The following is a 6,063-nucleotide window of genomic DNA, read 5'->3' on the forward strand; positions in this document are numbered from 1 at the left end:
GTGGTTTCCTTGCATCAGTCAGCCCTGCCTCCCAACACCCACCAGTTAGAGCCGCTTTACCTAAAAAGAACGCAAGCCCAGCCAGCGGGGATGCGGGGTGGTCCAGCCACCACCCACCAGCAGCCCCACGGGCTCTGGCACGCACCGGCGCCGGGTGGCCCGCGCCGAAATCCCCGGGGCTGGGGGGTGGAGAGAGGTGGAGCCGGGAGCCTTAAAGTGGCTTCCTCTGGCCCGCCCCCGGCCTGGCAGGGCTGTGGGATCCGGGAAGACACAAAAGATGGGCAACATCAGAGCCTGCCACTGTGCCGTCGCCGGGGTGAGTGGCGGGGCCTCAGGCGGGTTCCCGTCCTCTCTCCCCGCTGTCCACTCAGGCTCCCCGGTCCTAACCCCGGTTCTCCACTCCCTATCCCCGCTCCCTGCTTCTCATCCTCTCTTTCTGGTTCCCATCCCGGCCCCTGGGTCCCTATCCCGGATCCTCGGTCTCCACCCTCCGCGGGGACATCCCTGGACGCCGCCGAGTCCTGCGCGCTTCCCGGGAGCTCGAGTGGGCAGCGAAAGGCGCGGGCGGCGGAGACAAGAGACACTTACTTGCCGGGGAGGCTGAGCGCCACTTGCTCCTCACTCGCAGGTGTCCGGGCCCCGCAGTCCGCTAGGGCGCTGGCGCAGCTTGGAGCTGGGCACTTGGCGAGCCCGGGACACCCTCGCCGCTGCTCGGCTGCGCGCTGTTCACCGCACCCGGCACCATCCGCAGCCCCGGGCCTCTGCCCCGCTCTCTCGCGTCGCCCGCTCCAGGCAGACCACACCCTGTCACCCCCGCAGCCCTCCACTCCTGCCTCTTTGACACTTCACCGGTTACTCCGCCGCCCGCCCGGCGTCCTCCCACCCCTTCAGCCCACGTGCTTCTGCGCTCGCTCTGGCTCCAACTTCCCCCACTGGTCCCCGCCCGCCTGGGAACCTCTGGACTCAGCCTGGAAGGTGTCTGGTCCTTCCACGAACCCACCTCGGTCCTCACATTGATGGGTGTCACTGCGCTGGTTTACGAATACTGTCCATCATGTGTAAAAGTGTTTTTTATTTTTTTATTTTTTTATTTTGACGAGCCATGCATTACTTTTAATATTATAGAGATGCGGTTATTCCCAAGGGTCAGTTGCTGAGCAGTCACTGGCCTTGGGTGGTAGGCTTGTCAGACCAGCTGTTTCCATTTGCAAAAACCTCCCTAAAGTCCTGGCATCATTATAACTAAATCAAGCCTCCTATCATCTACTATTTCTTTATTTATTTAATTTTATTTTTTTAGTGGATTTTTTTTTTCAAAATAGGAATATTTTATTACTTACTCTTTATTCTTCCAGCAAAGTTTGAAGTTCCTTTCCAAGGGCTATTTCCTCTGTCGAGCCACGAAGACTCTAGGAAAAAAAAAATTGATCTCTCCTTATTATAACTCTGTCAGCAGCCTCTGGTACAATCCTCAAGACATAGTCTATATTCACAAATGCTCAATAAGTGCCCTTCAATTATGGGGACAAGCTTTAGTCATTTTATATCACGAATGAAACAAGGAGTTCAGTTGTATGCTTGGCTGTAACCCAAATCCTAGGTCCTGTGGAAACCCAGGAACATTTTTACATTTGGTTGAGTGATTTTTCATAGTATGATGAGGTTCAGCGGGGTTAATAACTTGGTGATCACTAAATGTGGCACTTTCAAGCTTCTTTATAGCCTGGACTCCAAGTCTCTCACACATATTCAAGCTCAGGTCCTCTGGCCTTTCTTAATACAGTACTTGGATGCCCAACAGACCACAAACTGCTTTAAGTACCACCATCACAGAAAGTTACCCAGATACATTTTTCTTTAAAACAATCCCATTGTTCCCTTTACCTTTTCTTATTTGGTCTTACTAAAAATCTTTTAACTTAAGAGTTTTAAAACGACCCTGAGATTTCACCTTACACCCATCAGAATGGCCAAGATGAAAAACTCAAGTGATAGCACACGCTGGAGAGGTTGTGGAGAAAAGGGAACCCTCCTCCATTGCTGGTGGGAATGTAAACTGGTTCAACCACTCTGGAAGTCAATCTGGCGCTTTCTCAGACAACTAGGAGTAGTGCTACCTCAAGACCCAGCTATACCACTCCTAGGTATATACCCAAAATTTGATCAAGTACACAAGGACATTTGTTCAACCATGTTCGTAGCAGCTTTATTTGTAATAGCCAGAACTTGGAAACAACCAGATGTCCATCAACGGAGGAATGGATACAGAAATTGTGGTATTTTTACACAATGGAATACTACTCAGCAATCAAAAAGGAGGAAATCATGAAATTTGCAGGCAAGTGGTGGGATCTAGAAAAGATCATTCTGAGTGAAGTATCCCAGAAGGAGAAAGACAAACTTGGTATATACTCGATTATATAGACCTACAAGACATGATAAACATAATGAAATCTACACACCTAAAGAAGATAATCAAGAAAGTGGACACAGGCGAAGGTGATTAATCCTCATTTAGAAAGACAAATGGGATGTGCATTGAACTTATGACAGGAGTCTACCACAAAAGGCATCTGAAAGACTCTACCTAGCAGTGTTTCAAAGCAGACACTAAGACTCATAACCAAACCCTCGGCAGAGTGCAGGGAATCATATGAAAGAAGGGAAGTTAGTATGATATGGAAAGGATAGGAGCTCTATAAGGACCAAATATATCTGGGCACAGGGTCTTTTCTGAGACTGACACTCAACCAAGGACCATCTATGGATATAACCTAGAACTTCTGCTCGGATGTGGCCTGTGGTAGCTCAGTAACCAAGTAGTTTTCCAAAGTAAGGGGAACAAGGACTATTTCTAACAGGATCTCAAGGGCAGGCTGTTTGACACCCCCCCCCCCAGGGGAGGAGCAGTCTGTTAGGCCACAGAGGAGGACTTTGCAGCCAGCCCTGAAGATACCTGATAAAACAGGGTCAGATGAAAGGGGAGGAGGTCCTCCCCTATCAGGGGACTTGGAAAGGGGCAGGGAGGAGACCAGGGAGGGAGTGTGGAGTTGGGGAGGGAATGAGGGAGCGGGATACAGCTGGGACACAGAGTTAACAAAATGTAACTAAAAAGAAAAATAAAATAAAAAAAAATTAAAAAAAAAAAAGGAGATGGGGATATTTTATACCATTAAGTAGACACGGAGGTTAAACACCTGGTAAACAAGCAGCCCCTGGCCTAGAGGGAGGTTTCACAGAAAGATGAAGGGAGTCCCAAATATAGGGGAAAACCATAATTTTGAGGAAAGCACAGTTAATAAAGAAAGAAAAATAGAAGTTAAAAAAAAAAGAAAGAAACAAAGCAATGATCTTTTAAAGGTCAGATCTCTGTTGCACCCATGGTCTTAACTCTTCTATAAAAAAAAATTATTTACATATATCCTGCCTTCAGCCATTCACCCTCAGATAATCTTATCACTATAGTTCCTCCCTTGAAACAAACAGCAGCTCATGCTTATTCACTTAAAGAGACCAGCCAGCAGCCAGCTCTGCTCTAAGCACTCTGCTTATTAGATATGTTATAGATGACACCAGAAGCATCTTCTGGAGAGAACAAGGCCTTGATTTCAGGTTGGTTTCTATCCAGTGAATGTGATTTGGAAATATGGTTTTTAGCTGTTGTAGAGCAGTCTCCTCCAAGTTCAAAACATCCCATCAGTCAGGAGAGCTCCTTATGCAAGAAATAAACAACCCCCCAGGCCCAAAACAGCTTCAAGAAAATGACTTCATGCTGGGGTGGGCTTTGGTTATGCGACTCTCTAATATCTGCTATGGTAAGTAACCCTCATCTAGATTTCTGTAAGTAACCCCAATAAAAGTCATGGTTCACCCAGCTAGGCTTCAGCAGTATCCATACTTTGGTCTGCTGCAGTACTCTTAGCTGGGGTGAGTAGACAGGTGAGTTTTATCACCCCAGAAAAGTTTCATCACTCAAAATGGGCTAACCAAAAGTAAATTTATAGCAATTTGTGATAGCATCTAAAGGGAACAAATCCTGAATATGGAAGGCATCTTTCCATCCCCGTAGGAAAAAGAATCAGAAGACATCCCAAATAATTGCTCATTGTCCTTTTCTGTGGCTGGGGGAACCACCTAGCAAGGGTAGAAGAGGGATTGATTCCCAACGTAAAGTTATATATAATCCCTCTGATTTAGATGTTGCCTTCTTAGTTCTTAAAAAAAGAATGTGATTGCTGAGAGGTACACGACTTAGAGTAGATTTGATGTTTACAATATATTATCAGCTATCCAAGAATACTGTCTATCTAAAGTCTACAGAAATTATTTTTTCCAGTTTACAATATGCAGGATTTTAGTGCCGATGTTTAAAAATGCAGAAATTACTGATTGCCAGATAAGAAGAGTCTCCAGTCAGCAAAAATAAAGCTCTATTTGAGTGATGAGCCAACCCTAGAGATTGGCTCTACAAACCTAGACCTACATTAGCTGTCATTTGTTGAACACTTTAAACTTGAGAATAGATCTCATTTAAGTATTCTAAAATAAAGAAAATTAAAGATAGATCTTAGTTTTAAGTATACATGGTAAAATTACCTAGTGGATTGCAAAAAATATACTCACCTTAATTCATGTTTTTTTTAAATAAAGCATTTATAAATTTGTGCTCAATGTAATAAAAGTTCTCTTCATCTCTGAAAGATCCGTGTACTCAATATTAAAACATAGTAGATTTAATTTGATTATCTTTTTTATTATCTTTTAAACAAGGTAAAACAGAACATATCCAGTTAAACTACAGATAGTTAATAAATTTTGATATGACTTGATACACTATGTAATGTTTGGGACAATAAGTTGTCTTGTTTCAGGTCATGTTATTAATGATATAATAGCAGGAACATCTGAACCTAAATTAAAACATTATTTGTTGATTCTCCACTGGTCTGGGCTGTCACCTTACTTTAGAAAGCAGAAAAGAGAGAATGAGTTGATTCCTGTAAAGTTTAGTCTCAGAGCTCCAAATATTCAACCACTGAGGGACTTCTTATTGGCTTGTGGAGTTTTCAGCGTGTTATTGTTCATCAGACAAAGACCTGTAGGCTGTGACTTTTTTAAAACCCACTTTATTTGGGGTCCCTTATATCTCTTTCTTCCTTCTCCACCTCAATCTCTTCCAACACCCGAACCCCAAGTAGGAGAGCAAGAAGGTTAATAAGGGTTGGGGATGTGGACCTTTCTAGAAGTAGTTCCTTGAGGCAATTACACTCTTTGGTGTCAGGATACCAGCAATCTAGTCAAACAGCAAGCCAACAGTCCAACAGTACAGCAATCCAGCAATGGCAAAGCAGCAACAAGGTCCAGCAACAGCAACAACAGGGTTCAGCAGAAGACTTCTCTGGAGCTTTTCTGTCTAGGAGTGAAGCAAAAAGAAGCAAAGTGATGCAAAATGCTGTGATGCAAAGCCATCTCTGTCTGTGGGCTCCTATGTATACCTTCTTAAAGTCCGTATAAGGATGCTTTTTTTCAGCTGGCTAAAATCACTCCCCCCTCATGAGAGAGCCCAAGATCCTTGTCAAGCGGTTAACAGTTTATCAGCTGACAAAGATCACGTGCCTCTCACTAGGTTGTTATCAGCTATGGACAAAGCAGTCCCACATTCCCCACTTGGGACTACAACAAAATCATATCCACACAGGACAACAAAAATGTCCACTGTAAAGAACTGAATTCCACTGTGGCTTTTCTCGTCCCTTATAACTATTTTACCCCCATTCATGGCTTCTTGGATTCAGTACAGTACTTCTGGCCATCAATAGCTGAACTATTCCCTTTTGTGATCTGTCCTCTAGGATTTCTGGCATCAGGATGCAGGCAAAGTTGCCCCCCCCCCAATAAAAAAAGCAAAAGAAAAGAGGGCATCCTAATGTAGGTGGCAGTTAGGTAAATCAGTAAACTAGTTGTTATGTCATTTCCTGTTCTGCAGAAACAGAGTACAAGCTGTGTTCTCACCCTCTTCACAGCTTGATCTTTTGGGATGGAGGAGATGGTTCTGTAGGTACA

The 6,063-nt window shown here is 44.4% G+C and overlaps 1 protein-coding gene across 11 annotated transcripts in view; it reads right to left on the reverse strand.

The window, feature by feature from the left end:
- Sema6d (semaphorin 6D) overlaps window positions 1–875 on the reverse strand; it is a 563,349-nt gene extending 562,474 nt beyond the window's left edge. For all 11 annotated transcript variants that reach the window (XM_055622156.1, XM_055621848.1, XM_055621771.1 and 8 more), the window contains exon 1: window positions 589–875. The gene's annotated coding sequence lies outside the window, so the exon portion shown is untranslated. The remainder of the gene's footprint in view (window positions 1–588) is intronic.
- Window positions 876–6,063: the final 5,188 nt, after the last annotated feature.

The sequence above is a fragment of the Psammomys obesus genome, unplaced genomic scaffold (genome assembly GCF_907164565.1).
Source record: "Psammomys obesus unplaced genomic scaffold, mPsaObe1.curated_primary_1811, whole genome shotgun sequence".
Lineage (NCBI taxonomy): Eukaryota > Metazoa > Chordata > Mammalia > Rodentia > Muridae > Psammomys > Psammomys obesus.